This window comes from Myotis nattereri (assembly GCF_964212035.1).
Source record: "Myotis nattereri genome assembly, chromosome: 12".
Taxonomy (NCBI): Eukaryota; Metazoa; Chordata; class Mammalia; order Chiroptera; family Vespertilionidae; genus Myotis; species Myotis nattereri.
In genome coordinates this window covers 27,875,657-27,895,794 of record NC_138087.1, presented here as the reverse complement: position 1 = coordinate 27,895,794, position 20,138 = coordinate 27,875,657, and the positions used below count along the sequence as shown (strand labels likewise).

The window sequence follows — 20,138 nt, the reverse complement described above, 5'->3', positions numbered from 1 at the left end:
TGACAAGAAAAATAAAGGTTTATTATAGTACATAGTCAATTATAAAGTAATTCAGAATCAAGTAAAGAACTAAGTGCTTCCAGGGAGGAGAGCCCTGACAGGGCTGCTCACCGTTCCAGTCCTGTGTGTGCACCTATGTTTCTGTGCCCATGTGTGCATGTGTGGGTGCCTGTGCATGTGCACATGTGTACGTGTGCATGGGGAGGGGAGGGTTTCCAGGCATGCACCCTTCTGCAACCTCATTTCCCTAGATGTGGACACCGCCGGTTAGTCCTCTCCCTCCTTGGCATTTTCTGTGACCCCCATATCAGAATTTCCAAAGCCCCTGCTGTGGAACATGAGCCACTTCCAACTTTTCACTCCCACCTCTGTCCTGAAGGGAACATCTGCATCCATAAGTCTTTATTTAGGACGGGTCTCTAGAAGTGGAGATTCTCGGTCTAAGGTAAACTCAATTTTAAGATGTTGCGGCAGTTCTCTATATCCGAGGTCACTTGTCCACTTTGAGCCTTGTTTGGGAAAGCAAGGGTGCCGAGACCTGGGGTTGAGACCTCAGGGAGGGAGGCAGAAGGAGAGGCTGGAAGTGAAGGAGATGAAGATAGCTGAGAGTGACCCACCACCTGGAAGGTCCGGTTCATCCTGCCTGTGCCCTGGCCCATGTCCCCCCCGACCCTGCCCCTAGCCCACATAAGCCCCACCCTGCTCCATAACTCAACCGAGCTGAGCAGCCTGGCCCTGCCATCCAGGACACTGCAGGGTGTGGGCCTGCGCATTCTGGCCTGTTCCCTCTCCCTGCAAACACAGAGCTCCTCTTAGTCAGGAAAGCAGATCTAGGGAGGCTCAGCCACTCACAGGGACCACCACGAACGTGCTCTATGCAGGGGAAGTTCTCAACTGCAACAGCAGGACCCACTTGATCCTGGGTGAGAAGGGACCTTACAAGGGATCTCATGGATGGTGCCAGAAGGTCAGAGCACAGGCTTGTGGCTGTGGGGCAGGCCTCAGAAGGCAAACCACAGAGGTGGTCCTCCAGCAGTGACCTCTGCCCAGGCCCTGTGCCAGCCCAGCCCACACAGCCAGCACAGCCAGCTTCTGTGAGTGGGGCTCTGCTCACTGGGGACGAGGGAGAAAGCCCTCATCTCATTCAGTCAGGTCAGGTGGAGTCTATTTGGTCTGAGGCTGCCAGATGAAGGCCACAGCCAGCGAAATGTGTCTTGTCTGCACAGAAATGGGACAGTAGGTAAGAAAAAGGTGTGGTACATACATACAAGGGAGTAATACTCAGTCACAGAAAAAGAATATAACCTTACCATTTGTGACAGCTTGGATGGACCTAGAGAATATCACTTCAAGTGAATAAGTCTGTCAGAGAAAGATAAACACCATATGAATCCACTTATGTGTGGCACCTAAGGAGCAAAATGAATAAACAAAACAGAAACAAGGGGGTTGGGGATGGGGAAACAGTGAAGGGATTAAGAAGTACAAATTGGTAGCCACACGATACAGGGAAGTACAGCATAAGGACTATAGTAATACTGTAATAACGATGTAAGGTGGGTACGTGGAATATCAGGTGGGTACATGGAATATCAAGGGGAACAGTTTGTAAAGTACATGATTGTCTAATAACCCCTATGCTGTACACTTGAACCTAATACAAAGTAATATTAAATGTAAACTGTAACATATATATATATGCCCAAGCGACTGTGACGAGTGGAGGACTAGATGACTGGCCGGTAGCTATGACACGCACTGACCACCAGGGGGCAGAAGCTCAAATCAGGAGCTGCCTCCTGGTGGTCAGTGCACTCCCACAGCCCACCTCCCGCGGCCAGTCAACCTCCTGCGGTCCCTCCCCAAGGCTGGCCGGCCCCAATCAGCCCTGATCAAGACTGGGCAAGATGGCTCCAATCGGCCCTGATTGCCAGACAGGACCCCACCTGTGAACTAATGTGCACTGGGCCTCTAGTTGAGAATTAAAACAAAAGAACACACTGTTTTGCTAGTTGTGAGATCCTGGGCAAGTCACTTAACTTCTCTAAGAGGCTATTGTAAAGTGGGCATTAGCAATAACATACGCAAAGTGCCTGGAAATAATCGGCATACAGAAGCTATTGCTATCATCATTTTGACTTCTATTAACCTCTAGACCAGGGGTGGGCAAACTTTTTGACTCGAGGGCCACAATGGGTTATTAAACTGGACCGGAGGGCCGGAACAAAAGCATGGATGGAGTGTTTGTGTGAACTAATATAAATTCAAAGTAAACATCATTACATAAAAGGGTACGGTCTTTTTTCTTTTTAGTTTTATTCATTTCAAACGGGCCGTAGTTTGCCCACGGCTGCTCTAGACACTAATATCTCTGTTTTGCCATTTCGAATTTGCTATCAGATTAACCATGTTTATTAAATAGATAACTCCTTAAAACACATAAAATTCCATCATTTCTGGACTGGGACTGACTTGTAAATTGCACCATATTTTCCCCCTGCAGTAAACAAAGCATGTGGCTTTAGACATCTCCTTTCCCATTGCTAGAAACTACACATACTTTTTGTTCTAATGAGGAACTTCAAAGTCACGCCCTACAATGGTTCAAAGAGGTAGAAATGAAGTCAGTAATTTCAAACTCCAAAATTCAGTTTGCCAAAGAACTGACACTTACTTAAAAGTGTTATCTACTAGAAAAGACAGATGGGGAGGGAATAAGTTTGCTGTAGAGCAAGACCCAGATAAACATATAGGGGAGGAAAGGAGAAAGAAAAAATGAGGTGAGGAAGCTAAAAGAGAGAAGAGATAGAAAGATGGAGTGGCAGCAAGATAACTTAGAAAGCGCTCAGAAAATTCCTTAGCATTCACCAGGGTAATAGGAGCTAGAGCAGGGTGTCAACTGAGGTTACAGATGCACAGGAAGGACTGAATCATTTCCCACCCAAGTGAAATCTGATCTTGCTCAGAAAATGAGAAATGCTGTTGAGGCACTGGGCATTATTATTAACAACAGTATTGGCAACAGAATGGCTAACTATTGTTTCCTAGCTTTAAGAAAATCAATAGCCGCTCTGCTCCTGTCGCTCAGTGGTTGAGCTTAGACCCAGGAACCAAGAGGTCTCTGGTTCCACTCCCAGTCAGGGTGCATGCCCTGGTTCCAGGCTTGATCACCAGTGGGGCGCGTTCAGGAAAAGCTGATTGATGACGTTCCTCTCTCATCGGTGTTTCTCTCTCTCTATCCTTCTCCCTTCCTCTCTAATAATCAATGAGAAATACATTTTTTTTAAAAAGGAAATCAACAGCCAAAAAAATTACATAAATATCCTATTTCTATAACATATTCAAAAACCCCACTGTATTATTTCCGCAAGTTTTAACTAAACACATTGCCCTAGGCATCGGGCACAGGATCCTTCCACTCTCATTTAAATGAACATGCACTTTTAATTTGATTTTGAATTCATAATTTTGTTACTTTTTATGTAAGAGGTCCACCCCACATTCTATAAACTCCACCCGCTCCAAATCTGTACATGTCTATATCTGAAGCATATGGCAAAGCAGAATAAGGACAGCACCTAACTTCTGAGCTCTCGATTTAGTGGAAAACAGTAATTACACTGCAACATGAAGCACTGAATTCTGTGCGAGGACAGAGGAATCCAATGCCGGCACCATGAGTCAGAAAGAATTTGGAGGAAATGTGGCATGTGAATCATCCTGAAGGATGAACAATTAGAACCATGAGTAGTAAAAGCATCTCTTGCTAAGGGAAGGCTGTCTGCTAAGGCAATGAAATCGTAACGAACACATGACTGTGGTTTTAATGTAATGACAGTGGTTCTACAGTACTAGGCCGCCAAACTAGACAGGAGCTAGAAAAGCCATGTTTCCATATCTCCTTGGGACTCTGCCCTGCAGACAGGCATAGTGAGTAGATACAATGGGGAGTGGAGGAGAGATTACTAAAATTTATTTTCTGGAAAAACAAGTCTGGCCAAAGGACAAATAATTCACCAAAGAGACAAAAGAACTAATGATAGTACAACCATATGTTAGGCTGTTAAAACAGCCCTATCAAAAATAAGGTAAGCCTAGAATAAGGCAGTGGCAAGGAAAAAGACAGGAGATACACTCATTAGAGGGAATAAAAAGATTCAATAACCCCTAGAAGTATGTTGGGGGCAGGTGGAATGAGTGAGAGAAAGCAACAGAGATTGACTCTCTTAAGTTTTTAATCTGGGAAACTAGAAACATTGGGACATCCTTAGGTTAAAGAAAAACCACAGAAACAGAAATGTCATCTGTTTTTAGAGGAAGGAGTGGAAATACATTCCTTTCCGACATATTGATCTTGAAATACCTTTGTAAAATAGGAATCGGCAGAATTAAAGTGCCACGAGGGCAGTAATTTTGGTTGTTTTGTTGTTGACGGTTCCTTTTATTTTTTTTTTTCCTCACAAGGTTATTATTCCCAGAACCAGTAATATTGGCTGGCCCAGAATAGGCACTTGATAAATATTTGTTGAAAGAGTGAATCAATTACATCTGTGAATGTAAGGTGAAAAGAATTCAGACATAGAAAAGAAGTAAATCACTAGCCTCTAGGTCAGTGGTTCTCAACCTTCTGGCCCTTTAAATACAGTTCCTCATGTTGTGACCCAACCATAAAATTATTTTCGTTGCTACTTCCTAACTGTAATGTTGCTACTGTTATGAATCGTAATGTAAATATCTGATATTCAGGATGGTCTTAGGCGACCCCTGTGAAAGGGTCGTTCAACCTCCAAAGGGGTCGCAATCCACAGGTTGAGAACCGCTGTTCTAGGTGTAGCTGAAGTTAAAGCAGATTTGATTTATCGATAAGAAGTCATAGAGATGGCCGAAACCGGTTTGGCTCAGTGGATAGAGTGTCAGCCTGCGGACTGAAAGGTCCCAGGTTCGATTCCGGTCAAGGGCATATACCTGGGTTGTGGGCACATCCCCGGTGGGGGATGTGCAGGAGGCGGCTGATCGATGTTTCTCTCTCATCCATGTTTCTGACTCTCTCTCTCCCTTCCTCTCTGTAAAAACTCAATAAAAATATATTACAAAAAAAAAAGTGATTAAAAAAAAAAAAGTCATAGAGATGAACAAGAGGGGAGAATGGAGGGAGGATGGAACATTGGCCAACATGAACATTAAAAATATATATTATATTTTAGAATTATTTCAGTGGTAGAATCAATAAGAAATAAAGACCCTTCATGCTTGATCACACCAAATATCACACTCACAAGCACTCAACATACTAGGCCAGCAATCGTGTTTATTTAGCTGATACTAAATAAGGCTTACTTGACATCACTTTGCTTCCTATACCAACATGAAAACAAATTACTTACGGAAAATAACCTTAATAAGGTCAAATTAAATATAGGAGAAGATAAAGTATCTTAAAGAGACTTCACACAATTATCTGTAAGGTAAGTTAAAAATCCTAGTAGAATAAAAAACATACCAGCAAGTTTCAAGATTAAAGTCTCTCTCTGTATATGGAGGGGAATACTATAAAAAAATATAAAACTGGCCACAATCCTCTCTTATTCCCTTCCATACTCAATCAGAACATTCAACTTTGGATAACACGCATATACTCAAGAATAAATGTCCACAATAATAAAATCAGTGTTTTTCATGATCTGTACTAAAGAATTACTAGAGAAAACCTTGTATTCCTCCGTCAGCGAAGAGGTGTCACTGTCTGAAGCAGCTGAGAATCTTGTTAGTCAGTGGTAGTCTACATTGCTGAGAATACACTGAGGCAAAGGAGGGGGGAATGGGGACATCTGTAATAGTCAACAGTAAAAATAAACAAGTTAAATGTGAAATATACATGAGGAATTACAGGCCAGGTCCAACCATATGCAAACTGATGAATCCAGAGTCCAGGCAAACTTTTAAGTTGTTATTTTTAGGAAGAACTTGATGGATTATTATGTCTGCAATTATAATATCTGTCTCTTAATGTTATGCCATGCATTACATATTTGAATGGCGATTTTGTATTTCTGTGGTTGATTATTCTTGTAACTGACGAGATGATAGAAGGGGGGAGAAGAGGAACTTATGTATAGCTATTTTGCTGCAATAACATGAGGAATTTGTTGAGATTAAAATTCTTCTTTGTCTGTTTTTGCCTGATATTCCATTTGTTTTTATGTCAAGAATGAATGCACCTGGAAGATTGGAACAAAGTGCACACATTCACAAACAGGAAACAATATAATAAAGCCTGGACCACCTTTGGTGCAAAGGCAAAGAAAAACTAGTCAGCAAAAGGAGTGAGAGTTTACACAGTTTAAAGCATACTGACAAGATTCCAAGTAGTTCAGATACAAAAAAAAATATATTAAAAAAACCCACAAATTAATATGAACCTACCTGAACATGAGCCCTAGAACCCTAGCCATACAAGATAAATTATCATGGCCCAATTCAATTCCCTAATTACTGATTCACAGATAAATAAATATAATAGCTTACAGCTATTTAGTTACCATATGTAATTCCATAGGACTCACTAGAGCCATCTTGACAACTGGTATTTTCTCTCTGAAAACATTTTAAAAGGTTTTATTCTCTTTCAAAAAACATGACTATTTGCTTCTTAATTAACTCATCCACTATTTAACAACATTCATTAACTGTATTTTACTATGCTACTCAAAAGACTAAATGTTAATAAGATTAGAAACCAATTTTTACTTTTTTTGGTAATCCAGAGAGCACGTCTGCCTAAAATGGTGTTTTTTTTGGGTTTTGCCACTTAATTTCAATTAACTGATCAGAAAGTACAGACAGACATATAAATGCTTAAAGTGGCAAAACGTCTGAATAATTTCTGCCAGAATATTGTGTATGCACACAATGATGATTATCCCCACTTCAACTCTTAGTATGTTTGATGGTCTTAGCTGTAAACATATACTAAATGAAAATTATTTGGATAATTTAGGCACCAAATTACTCCTTTGTTAACCAATTCACTAAATGGTTGTCACATAGATTTGTCACAAGCGGTGATAGATAAAGCAATCAAAAATAAAGAAGTGCAAAAAATTAGCAAGTCAGAAGCATTAGGCAAGCAGTCTGGAAAACAAAGCCTTGGCTCCCTTGGGAAACAGGCCATGCTGTGCTTATACTCTTCACAAGATAGGACGCAAAAGCTGTGGTGCTCATGTGACTTTTAAAAAAAAGTGGTCACTTGCTATCTTTAAAAATTAGAAAACTTTACATCTCTTCATTTTAAGCTTACTGGTAGATTTTTTTAAAAGTATGACTTACATAGCTTTAAACTTCAAGTAACATTAAATAAGGGCACTTACATTTTATGTTTATGAATACTGTCAAACACAAAAGTGTGACACACAGTTGAAACCGAGAACAAATACTCTACAAGACAATGTACAAAGCATAAAAGAATCCTAAACTATTTAAATATTCCTGAATGGTATATCTATACAATGATCTAGTACTCAGCAATAAATAATAATGAATTATTAATACAGGCAACCTGGATAAATCCCAAAATACAGAGTAAAAGAAGTCAAACAAAAAGAATATACTGTAAGATCCCATTTATTAAAGCTCTAGTCTAGAGAATGTGAACTAATCTATAGGGAGAGAAAGCAAGTCAGTGTTTACTTGGTGATGGGAGATAGTCAGAAGGGGAGGCTGGGAAGGATTACACAGGGGCAGGAGCAAAGCTTATGTCCACTGTCTTGACTGTGGGGATGGTTTCTCAAAATTCAACAAATTATACACTTTCAATTTGTGCAGTTCACCATGTCAATTGTAAAGTATGCCACAATTAAACAATCCTTCCTCTGAGAAAGGGTGGAACCTGAATGTCCTGGTTCAGCACCCAACCAATGTCCACTGAACTTAATGGAGCTGGCTAGGGACCAATAATCCAGGCCCGGGGGGTGTTTCTTCTTTTGTTTTCCTACCTCAGAACAGATCTAAAAGTACTTTGTGACTCAGCCTGACCCAACATATATAGTCAGCAGATTCTATCAGAATAAAGAGGCATTCTGTGCTGTACTTTTCTAAGTGGGAAGAGAATAACTACTCCCAGCAGAACCGTGAATGTGGAAGGAAGTGGGTGGGGTGGGAGGAAAGGCAGAACTCCAACTCCACTGAATCCTAGAGTTGAGGCCTCCCCAGGTCCTGCAGTGGGAAATAAATGTCTCCCAGAGGCAGATTTCACACTTTGACTAATTAAAATTAAATACTCAAGGGAGGCTGGGAGAAGTGGGACATAGCGAGGGGAACATTAACCTAAAGCTGTATGAACTTTATCCAGTAATACCTTAGAAAAACAGGACCTGCTAAGGGGGCCTAGCAATATTTAAGAAAAGCTGGGCATACCTGGTATAGATCAGATAGTATCTTTTAAGTTGTGGAATAATTTTTTAACTTCATGATTCTATCCTCGTGGTTTTGTTAGGTCACTGATGTCCAGAAATGACAGATTTCCATGACCATTTCTACATCCAGTTCCCTGATACAAGGCATGCCAGGGGCCCACCCAATTCCATAAGATAAAGCTATTCTAGGATTAACTATAGGTCCAGGTAACAAATAATTGTAAGCAGAAATCAAGATTTAAACATGCATTCTCCACTGGTGTCCTGTGTGCCACATGGTAGTTAACCTCCTCAGAGTCAAGAGACATTGGTTCAAATAGATGCTATTAAAGAAGATATGGATGTTTAATAATCTCAGATCCCATTTCCTCACTGAGAAAATGAGCAATCAGTGAAATCTGTTGATCAACATCTCTACTTACCCGTTTGTTATATCAAAATAATTTAGCATCCTCAGTTCACAAACCTGTGTTTTCTTTGGGGGGAAGAAGGTTGCACCTAGGTGTTAGAATTACAGGTAAATTTTTTTTCCCTTCTTTTAGCTAGTCTATGTCTTCCACATACGTATTTTAAAAATATGCTTTTTTATTTTTTATCATAAAAAAGTTACCAGAAGAAATCATTATCTTACATGTTTTACTCTAATTTTAAGATATAAGCACTAAACAGTAAACTGTCTCAAAACATACTCAAATGATCAACATTAAGTCATCAACACAATCTAAATAGGTTTTTCCTCAAGATATCTCTCTCTCTCTCTCTCTCTCTCTCTCTCCCTCCCTCCCTCCCTCCCTCCCTCCCTCCCTCCCTCCCTCTCTCCGGTGTGTGTGTTGCTAATATTTCTGTTTTTTCCTTTCTTACGAGTGTTTCCTTTTTCATGTTCCCCTCATGCATTTATTTATATCACCTTAGATCTGGAGGTGGAGTTGTTTACAAGGAAATAACAATGAGTGCTGTTTTCACAAATATAAATCAAGCTAAAAGGAGGATAAAAATATGTATTCCTAGACCAAACAAATTTCACCACCACAGGCAGAAAAAAAAAAAAAAAGAGTAAGAACTTTAAGTCTCCTTTTACCTCTTTTTTTTTTTTTTTTAACTCAGCAGGCCAAAATTGGAGGAATTGCTTTAACAGTCCTCTAGTCTAAAGAATTGCTTTAACATTATAAATAATTATAATTTCAACACTTAAAAACATTTTCATTATTTTGTGATACAGCAAACATATTATTACTTTTAAAATCTTTTATCTTTCCGAAATGCGAAGGTTTCTGGGGAAAAAAAGATTATGCCAAATATTTGCCCACAAAATATGCACAGGATATATACATAGTTTTTAGATGAAGGTAATTTAAAGAATAAAAAAATGCTGCTTAATCAGACTCCAAAACTATTATGAAAATATTTTAGGACACATTTAAAAAGAAAATGAAGGCTCTCTGTACAAAAGCGAACGCCAATTTCCCAGTAAACACCAAGATAAAGAAAACAAGTGGCCTCAGGCCAAAGCTAAAATACCTTGTCCTCAAATAGCAGTTTCCTTTATTCACAAACATCAAATTACACAATAATACTTAGTTATACTACCACAACAGCCCCCACAGGACCCCCTCCCTTACCCTGAACCAGTCCATTCTTCACGCTCTCACCAGTATACAGCCTAGCCTATGAGAGCCTTGCAGTCTCTTTAAGAACTCTTTTCTGGGCTGACCTATGTCCCCAAATTTGTATGTTGAAATCCTAACCAGTACCTCAGAATATGACCGTATTTGGAGATAGGGTCTTTAAAGAAGAAAGGTTAAATGAGGTCACTAGGGTGGTCCCTAACCCAGTATGACTGGTGTCCTCTTTAGAGATTAGGACACAGGCTTTCACAGATGGGAGCCCATGTGACGACAAGGGAGAAGGTGGCCATCTACAAGTAGTCAGCAAGCAATCCTATGCCGATGTCTAATTTATTTGAATCCCTAACTTTTATTAAACGTAGAACCTGCCGAAACCGGTTTGGCTCAGTGGATAGAGCGTCGGCCTGCGGACTGAGGGGTCCAGGGTTCAATTCCGGTCAAGGGCATGTACCTGGGTTGCGGGCACATCCCCGGTGGGAGATGTGCAGGAGGCAGCTGATCGATGTTTCTCTCCCATCGATGTTTCTAACTCTCTATCTCTCTCCCTTCTTCTCTGTAAAAAATCAATAAAAAATATATTAAAAAAAAACAACAAAAAAACGTAGAACCTTTTATTCTTTTCTCTGTGTATTTTTCCAATTAAGATCATAAACTATAGCAGTATATTGATTTCGTGTTCTCCCTAGTGTCACTCTAGCCCAGCCGTGGGCAAACTACGGCCCGCGGGCCGGATCCGGCCCGTTTGAAATGATGTTTACTTTGAATTTATATTAGTTCACACAAACACTCCATCCATGCTTTTGTTCTGGCCCTCCGGTCCAGTTTAAGAACCCATTGTGGCTCTCGAGTCAAAAAGTTTGCCCACCCCTGGTCTAGCCCAATACAATATGCCTCCAATTCCATCTATTACTATCTACTAAATGAGTAACTACCTCGGACCTTCATGGGAAATATTTCACAGGAAGACAATGGATTACTTAACATCAGTTTCCTTTATCTAGAAGTAGTTTTTCATCTCATTCTTACTTGCCCATGTGGAATTTCACTGTAATTATTTAATCACAGTATACCAACTTTACCATACTAAATATAATTTCCCAACTCTATTTATATAGATGCTCTCCTATGAATGACACTAGTTTATAAGAGACAAAATAATACCTTTCTTCTCGTAAGTATGGGGTTAATAATGTATGTGACAATGTAACTATATCAAACTAATGCCTACTTTAGGCAAAATGTGTTTTTCAAGCAGATATAACTGATTGGGAAATATAATCCTATATAATAAAAGCCTAATATGCAAATCGACCAAACAGCGGAATGACCGTTCGGTGGGAGGCAGAGGCTGACGAGCGGGCGGTGCCAGGCCAGCCAAGGCACCTGCCAGTGGGTAGAGGGAGGGGACAGCGGTCGATGGGCAGCGATCAGTGGGTGGTGGCAATTGGTGGTAGAGAGGAGATGGGGGGCAGGGCCAGCCGCTTGCCACCAGCGCTGTCCCCCGATCTGCTCACCAGTCACCTCCCGCAAAGGGAGGCCAGACTGCGGCTTAGGGCCCATGGGGAGTAGGCCTAAACCGTCAATTGGACATCCCCCAAGGGCTCCTGGACTGCAAGAGGGCACGGGCTGGGCTGAGGAACGCCATCCCCCTACCCCCGCCCCGAGTGCAGGAACTTTCATGCACTGGGCCTCTAGTCATGATGTAAGATACAGTCATTCACAGGCACCATCAAGCAGTTCTGAATCTATGGGAAGCTCTCTGCTTCTTTACTTTAAAGTACAGGACCTGTCACTGGCATATGTGCTGTTTGCTCCAGCATATATGGGGGCATTTCCAGTCCAACACATCAACTTTAAGAACTCTATTATGGGCTCAAGATATTTTATGATATTTTATGAAAGTCACAGAGTTCTTTGTGCATGTTATAAATATACAAAATGGAGCCAACCTGCAAGTCAACCTAAAAGAGTCAAGTCTATGATGTCAGACTTGGGATGTAATCTGCCTTTAACTCAGACAGTTATCTTCCAGGTACATTCGTTTTCACATGCCAGCTTCTAAATCCCTTTATCTTACCTCTAGACAATGGGCTCACTTCTTTATTCGTAAAGCACAGCCTCCCCGCCAACAGCTAAAGACTAAAGTCCTGCATCAAGACAAAATTACACTTCAAGGATTCCCATGAACATGTCCTGAGCACACCCACCTTGCTGAGATATAATAAACTCTGGAAAAGGCCTCTACTCCCTTACAGCGTATGTGCAGTTAAAAGGTATCTAAAATGGAAAGACATCTTTAAGGGCCAAACGGAGCAATGTCTACATGATAGGATTTGGAGAACAATAAAAACTGACTGACATCTCTCTTTTCCCAAGCCACAACAGTCAGGCCCAGGAGATAAAAGGAAGTTATGTGTTAAGGAGAGAAGAAAAACCAGAAACAAAAAAGAGGAGAAGAAATATTGGGAAAAGCCAAGGAAAAAAAAAAGGAACACAAGTAAGAGGTATGGTACCCATATGATTGACCTATTATTAATATGTTGGAGATAAATTTTATCAGTTTTTTGTTAGTTTTAGCAAATGAGGTAGAAAAGAGGAGTAGGGAAGAGTTCACACTAGCTTTGCCTTGTCCTCTGAAAAGAACCCATGACATGCTCTAACCCCTTGCTCTCTTAACCTAAATAAATAAAACTATAGTCCTCAAACCTACTCAGGTAACAGAACAGCTAGAAGTTACTAGAACCCATTGCAGAAAGCCTTGAAATATGGCCATCTATATTAAAGTTAAAATATGTAAATACACAATTTCTGCTCATCAGAAACTCCAGTTTACCCTAGATTCCAACAGAGAAAGATACCAAAAAGTTGAGAATGAAACTTGGAAATGAGAAAATCCAACACATTGATTTATAATTAGTTTAATTTTGGAGGGGGTAAGTCTGCCAGTTCACAGGGCACCAGAAACAGGGCCTAAAAGGCAATAAAATTAAACAATGCACTTATCACAAAAGGGAGTATTAAGCAATACTTTTCCTTACAGAGCCACATAGTAAATATTTCAGACTCTGAAGGGTATACACCTCTGTCTCAGCTATGCAACTCAACTCTGCCATTAAATGTGAAAGCAGCCATACACCGCAAGAATGAGACACCGACAACAGGATTAAGTGTGGCTGTGCTCCAACCAAACTTAAATATGGACACACATTTGATTTTCATATAATTTTCACATGAGAAATAGTCTTTTGATTTTGCCTTTCAACCACTTAAAAATGTACAAACCATCCCTAGCTCCTAACCCTTAGAGACAAAAACCACTGCAGCAGGCCAACTTGGCCTGTGGCCCTTAAGTCTACAGACCCTCTGCTTGTTTTGCTTGAACCTAATGTGAAGTCTGAGCAGGGATAGAGCCCAATCTAGACAGAAATGCGCATCTGTCAAGTACTCCACTCAGGAGCAGTGTATCTAGGCATCCCAGACAAGATTACACCCTCCCCACCCCTCCCTCAGGCGAAGCACAGGTGCATCCATCCAGAGCTCTCTCTCTCTGCATTGCATTAGAAGTTCAAGCCAAGGAACTCTAGGGTTTTTAAATACAATTGTTTACTTAAATTCTACCAGGCACTACATGCATATATTACAAATGTAGATGATTCAACCTTAAAAGAAAAAAAAAGTTCATTATAAAAACCTGCACCAAACCATCCCCTGGTTCGTTTTCCAGATCAGGTGTTATTTATTCTGTAAAATGTATCCTAAATGAGTAATGCCCACCCAAAACACAGAAGGACGTTTACACCACAGCTGTCCATCAACGCTGGACCATAGATAGGCCACTTTCCACATTCTTCCCCCTCTCAACATCAAAACAACACGGAGGGGTTTCCTTCAGGCCTGGCAAAGCCATGGTCATCTTATCTGCTGCTACCCCTGAAACCCTAGTCGCCACCCCAACCCTCCCCACCCAAGGCACACAGCGCCCCCGCCCGGGTTCCTTCCCAGCAGCGCAACTTCAGCAGCCCCGCCCGCGGAGATGGCCCGAGATGTCTCACGTTCCCAACTCCCTGCCCCCGACCAGCAGCGCCCACCTCCCGCCCTCGCAGGCCCCTCCTTCTTCTCTGCAGCCCCAGCTTCAATTTCCAAGGGATCTGCAGGAAATAAACTAGCCTTTGTGCCTCTGCAAAGAACGCCGGCCAAAATGTACTCCATCACCACCGCCTCCACACACGCAACTCCCCAAGACACAAGGCGTCTCCCTAACCGCGCTTCCCCCGGAGCATCCGGCATCCCGGGTCTGGGAAATCGCAGATAAAAGCAGCCCCCCCCCCCCGCCCCGCACCCCCCAACAGCGCCGGGGACAGGGTAGAGGGGTGGGGGAGAGGAAGGTGTGAAGCAAAACGCTGGCACCAACACCAATGTGGGCAGCAGACGAAAAGGCACAGACGCCAAGGGCAGGGGGTACCAATCAGCGGCGCGGTCTGGGTCCCCCGCCGGCGGGGCGTGAGACCCCAGTGTGGGGACATTTCCCCCCACCCTCTACCCACCCCGCACGGCCCGGCACCGCATAACGGTGGCCGCCCGGGGCGTTCAGCGTGGGACGCGTCCACAGCGGCGGAGAGCAACAGGCTCCTGCGACCGGCCCGCGCGCCAGGCCCGGGTCCCCCGTTCTTGGCACTGGGCCCCTCCGGGCGAAGGAAACGAAAAAACTTTCAAGCCACTTAAAGTAAGGATGGGGGAGGGAGGAGAGAAGGACGCGGGACTGTGGTTCAGGGGCCAGGAGCAGAGGAAAGAAACTTCCAGACCTCATCCTTTTAAAGAGCCATTGGAGCAGCGGCTTCCCGGGCCTCGCGGGGTGGGGCTAGCGCTGCGGCCCCCGCCCGCCCCGCGCCCGGAGCCCGCGCACCCCGCGCACCCCCGACCGGCGCGCGCACGAGGCGCGGGCGAGCGCTCCGCCCTCGCGGCCCCAGCCCGGCGCCGCTTACCCGGCTCGCTGTGGCGCCCAGGGGCGGAGGGCTGGGGAGCCGCCGGGGACGCCCAGTGCCTCGCCGCGCCCACGTTCTCCCTCTTCTCTGGCGAAGTAACGGCCCGGGGAGGAGCTGCGGATAAGCGCGCAGGCACGGTCACGCGCGACCGAGAAACTTCATCCGGCCGCGCGCCGGGCCCCACGCCAACCGCGCTGCGCCGCGCCGCGCCCCCTCCCCCAGCGCGCGCCGCACTTGCGCCGAGCGAGGCTGCGGTGGCGGCGGGGCCCCGGCGGCTCGGGCTGCGTGACGCCCGCGGGCGGCGGGGCGGGCGCGCGGCGGCCAATCAGGGGGCGCGGCCCGGCCTGCGGGCCCGAGTTTTAAACCAGCTCCCGGGCTCTGAGGCCTGGGAGGTGGGGACGGGCCCGGGAGGTGGCCAGGGGAGACCCCGGCGCCCGGCTACATGGGAGTGTCCAATAGCGAGGAATCCTTAGTTTAGACACGTATGTCCCAGGTAATGTTTGGGGCATACTTATGAAACATGTTTTTCGTTGATTGAAATGTGAATTTAGCTGTATTTTAATTTGTACACCTCGCAATCTGTGGGAACTGGCAACCTCTATTTCTAGTTCCAGGGACTTAAAGTTTTACTATGTGGACTGTCCTGTGGATGCTTTCTGCGTGGGAAGCTTACGAAAGCGGTAAAATGTGATGAGAAGCACTTTAATGAGGAAGCCTGCGGCCAAGGGGAGCCAATAATTGCACTTTATACGTTACTTTTAGCAAATCAGTGTGAATTGTTAGACATGTTCTCATTAAAAGACAGAAACAATAAACATGGAGGAAGAGTTCAGAATTGCATGGTGCTAGGAAAAGCATTTATTTCCATTTTGTGCCACTGAAGATTTGTCTTTCCTTAAAGGGGGAATAAATGCTGATGGAGGGAGTCTGACTTGGGGTGGTGAACACACACTACAGTGTACAGATGATGTATTATAGAATTGTACACCTGAAACCTATATAATTTTATTAACCAATGTCACCCCAATAAATTTAAATAAATAAGTAAATTCTTTAAAAGGCATTAAAAAAAGGATTGTCTTTTTTTATACCCTGAATTCCTAAATCCCAGTAATCTTTTCCGAGGAAGAAAAATGCTCCCTTTCTCAATACATAAATCTGATATTAGACTATACATCAACAAATACTCAGAAGTCCAATCCTATATAATAAAAGGGTAATATGCAAATCAACCAAATGGAGGAACAACCAGTTGCTATGACATGCACTGACCACCAGGGGGCAGAGCTCAACACAGGAGCTGCCCCCTGATGGTCAGTGCGCTCCCACAAGGGGAGTGCCACTCAGCCACAAGCCAGGCTGAAGGCTGGCAAGCACAGCAGCCTGCCTCCATGGCAGTGCTAAGGATCCCTGCAGAGAGTGGGCCTAAGCCATCAGTCGGACATCCTCCAAGGGGTCCAGGACTGCAAAAGGGCACAGGCAGGGCTGAGGGATCCCCCTCCCCAGTTCATGAATGTCATGCACCAGGCCTCTAATTTAAAATATTTAAATATTCTTTTAGCCCATCTGGTGTGGTTCAGTGGTTAAGCGTCAACCCATGCACCAAGAGGTCCACATTCCATTCCCTGTCAGGGCACATGCCTGGGTTGGGAGCTTGATCCCTAGTAGGAAGTGTGCAAAAGGCATCAATGGAAAATGTGATGATGTTTCTGTCTCATCCATGTTTCTATTTCTCTCCCTCTCTCTCTCTCTCTAAAAAAACAAACAACAACAACAAAATAATTCCCTTTAATATCCTGAATAAAAGTTCTATTTTCTTTGGCAGACATGTAAATTTGTCTACAAAAACAAACAAACAAACAAAAAAATAACAGCCTCGCAATATTCACCAAATATTTAAAAGGAAACACAGTTTGAAACAAATATGCAAGGCTTTGGAGGGAAACTGATCTGGGCTTTTTTTAAGAAAAGATATTTATTGATTTCAGAGAAGGTGGGAGAGGGAGAGAGAGAGAGATAGAAACATCAGTGATGAGAGAGAATTATTGATCAGCTGCCTTCTGCACGCCCCCTACTGGGGACTGAGCCAGCAACCCAGGCATGTGCCCTGATGGGGAATCGAACTGTGACCTCCTGGTTCACAGGTCCACACTCAACCACTGAGCCATGCTGGCCAGGCTGATTTGGGGCCTTTGACTGGATGTTTTCTGAAAGCTGCTAAACAGACTGTTTGCCTGCAAATGATTGAGAGTTGAGTAATGTGAGCTCAGCACCCTGGGTGGGGACTGCCATCAACCCAAAGCCCCTTGTGCTTTAACAAACATGATCAGTGTAGATTTGCCCCCTGAGGAAATGAGACACTGACTAGATTTCTTCCGAGGCTCTGGGTATTCATCTCCTCTGGGTCCTTTGCAAATGAAAGTGAAGTGAGGATGAAGGGAAAACTCATCTGAGCTTACCTTTCCCCTTGTATCTTCAACACATCTCTATCCTTTCCATCTGAATTCCCACGCTCCCCCTGCCGTGTTAAGACACTTTTCCTCTACATAACTTTTGTGTTTTTGCCATAGAGTTATCTCAAAGCATTTGGAGAGGGTTCCGTTTTGCTTAGAAATTCCAAATGATTCCTCCTCTTCAAAGAGCAAAGCACTTAAGATCAAATTTTGAGGAGGGGGGGCTTCCTCCCCAGTTCACTTCTCTCCTGCTACCAGCCTTTCTCCCCTCTTCTTTATGGTTCCGTTTCTTGAAATCGACCAACTCCATCTGGCTTCCTACCCAAATCACTGCAGTGATGAACACCCACTACCTAAATCCAATGTTTCTCTGCTCATCTTTCTCAGAAGCACCCATATTGGTTAGTTGAACATCCTCCTCAGAAGTCCTGCCCCCTCCCCAGTTCCACATAATCATATTTTTATTTTTGCTCTTTCCTGTTACTCAAGAGCAGATGTGTAGGACCTGAGGCTTATACAATTTGGGGCTTTGCTTTGAGAAAAGAAAAAAAAAGAAAGAAAAATATCTTTCTTTTGAAAATATTACAAAAATATATGACCATGTAAAATGTGTGTAGGGCTCCTCCAAGGCCAGAGAAGGACCCAAACCTTAAGCTTCCTTAGCTTCACAGCAGAGCTGCCTCTGTCATCAGGTCATTCACTCTTCAATCTTCTTTGCCAACTAACCTCCTCTACCTAACTTTTTTTTTTAATCCTCACCTGAGGACATGTGTTTATTTTAATTGATTTTTGAGAGAGAGGAAGAGAGAGAGAGAGAGAGAGAGAGAGAGAGAGAGAGAGAAGAAGAAGAAGAAGAAGAAGAAGAAGAAGAAGAAGAAGAAGATAAACTGATGTAAGAGAGAAACATTGATAAGTTGCATCCCATATGCACCCAACAGGGAATCGAACCCACAACCTTTTGGTGCATGGGACGACACTCCCACCAACTGAGCCACACCAGCCAGGGCTTCTTAACCTTTAAGTTAGGGAATTCCTTATGTGATAAACCTTTTTATTTTCACCTCTAGCTTACCATCTCTTGGTCAAGGATTCCAAAATTTTATCTTCAATAAAGACTTCACCATATATTCGAGTGTTTATTTGACATCCCCGTTTGCCTATCTCAGACCTAGATTATCCAAAATGGAACCATCTCAGGAGCCAAGATATTTCTTTTCATCTTTCACAGTTCAGTGTCTCAGTGAATGGCACTGCCATGGACATTACTCCATATCTCCCACACACTAGCTTAGACCTATTGTGATACATTCTCATTGTATCCTATACTTTTGCGTCACAGTAGTCATCCTACTTTGTAATTGTATATTTAGTGTTATAATTACTTATGCAATATCTCCTTTCCCCCCTAGACTATAAACTCCACAATTTAACACCCAATTAGTTTTTAACTGGCATGGGATGAATATATATATATATATATATATGTATATATATATATATATATATATACATATATATATATATATATATATATATATATATGCCTGCAATAATAAACAATTTGTCTATGTATAGTTTTTTTGTTTGTTTGTTTGTTTTTTAATTTTGCAATATTGGGGGACCAGGAGGCAAGTCCCGAAGGACTTCCCCAGATGTTCAGGCCGCTCCAATCTTTTATTGATCTGGATTAGCCCTTAGGGTAAGGAGGTTTCAATGACACACAGATCAGCAGACAATTTCCAGGAATAGACAAAGTATCTGATTAGCTCATCAATATGTATAGTTTTCATGTATAACAGTCATTATCTCAAGGCATCCCATCGGAGAGGATCCTCTTAATGCTTAGAAATTCCAATGCATTGTTATTCTTTGAATAGCAGAGCGCTTCCATTTGTCCATTTTCCAAATCTGGTCATTCTCAAATGCAAAGGAAATAGCATGAAGTGCTAGCTGCTACGAGAAATATATGCCATTTTACTTTGGAGGACCCTGAGAATACCTTTAATAGCTGTGAAGCAATTGTCCCCCTATATTTCTCCTAGCACAGTGATGGCGAACCTTTTGAGCTCGGCGTGTCAGCATTTTGAAAAACCCTAACTTAACTCTGGTGCCGTGTCAATATAGAAATTTTCTGATATTTGCAACCATAGTAAAACAAAGATGGATATTTTTTATATTTATTTTATATATTTAAATGCCATTTAACAAAGAAAAATCAACCAAACAAATGAGTTCGTGTGTCACCTCTGACACGCGTGTCATAGGTTTGCCATCACTGTTCATGCACCTCTTTCTTTTGCATTTGAGGAGGACCAGATTTGGGAAATGACAAATGGAAGTGCTCATAACGTTGAATTAGAGGCAAGTTGAAGGAAATTCCCTGGTTTACTGCAAGTATATAAATGAGATTATTGTTTTGGTCTCCTTTAGCAAAGGGAATCCTACTTTGAAGAGTAGCAAATTGGAGGACAATAAGCTACTCTGTTTACATTAGTTCCTCCATAAAATTATCCTGCCCTGGAGGATGCATCCACGCAGCAGCTCCCCCTTTTGAAGTTAACCCATATAGTTAGTGCTCTATCCTCCTGTGCTTGTTCTAACCCCGAGGGTCTGAGATTTCCTAGAAGTAAAATTTTATAGAGAAAGCCAAAGTCTAAAGCACATAAA

General features: G+C 42.9%; 1 protein-coding gene across 1 annotated transcript in view; it reads right to left on the bottom strand.

The window, feature by feature from the left end:
- MPDZ (multiple PDZ domain crumbs cell polarity complex component) overlaps positions 1-15,321 on the bottom strand; it is a 177,402-nt gene extending 162,081 nt beyond the window's left edge. Inside the window, exon 1 of the mRNA XM_081103221.1 lies at positions 15,019-15,321. The gene's annotated coding sequence lies outside the window, so the exon portion shown is untranslated. The remainder of the gene's footprint in view (positions 1-15,018) is intronic.
- Positions 15,322-20,138: the final 4,817 nt, after the last annotated feature.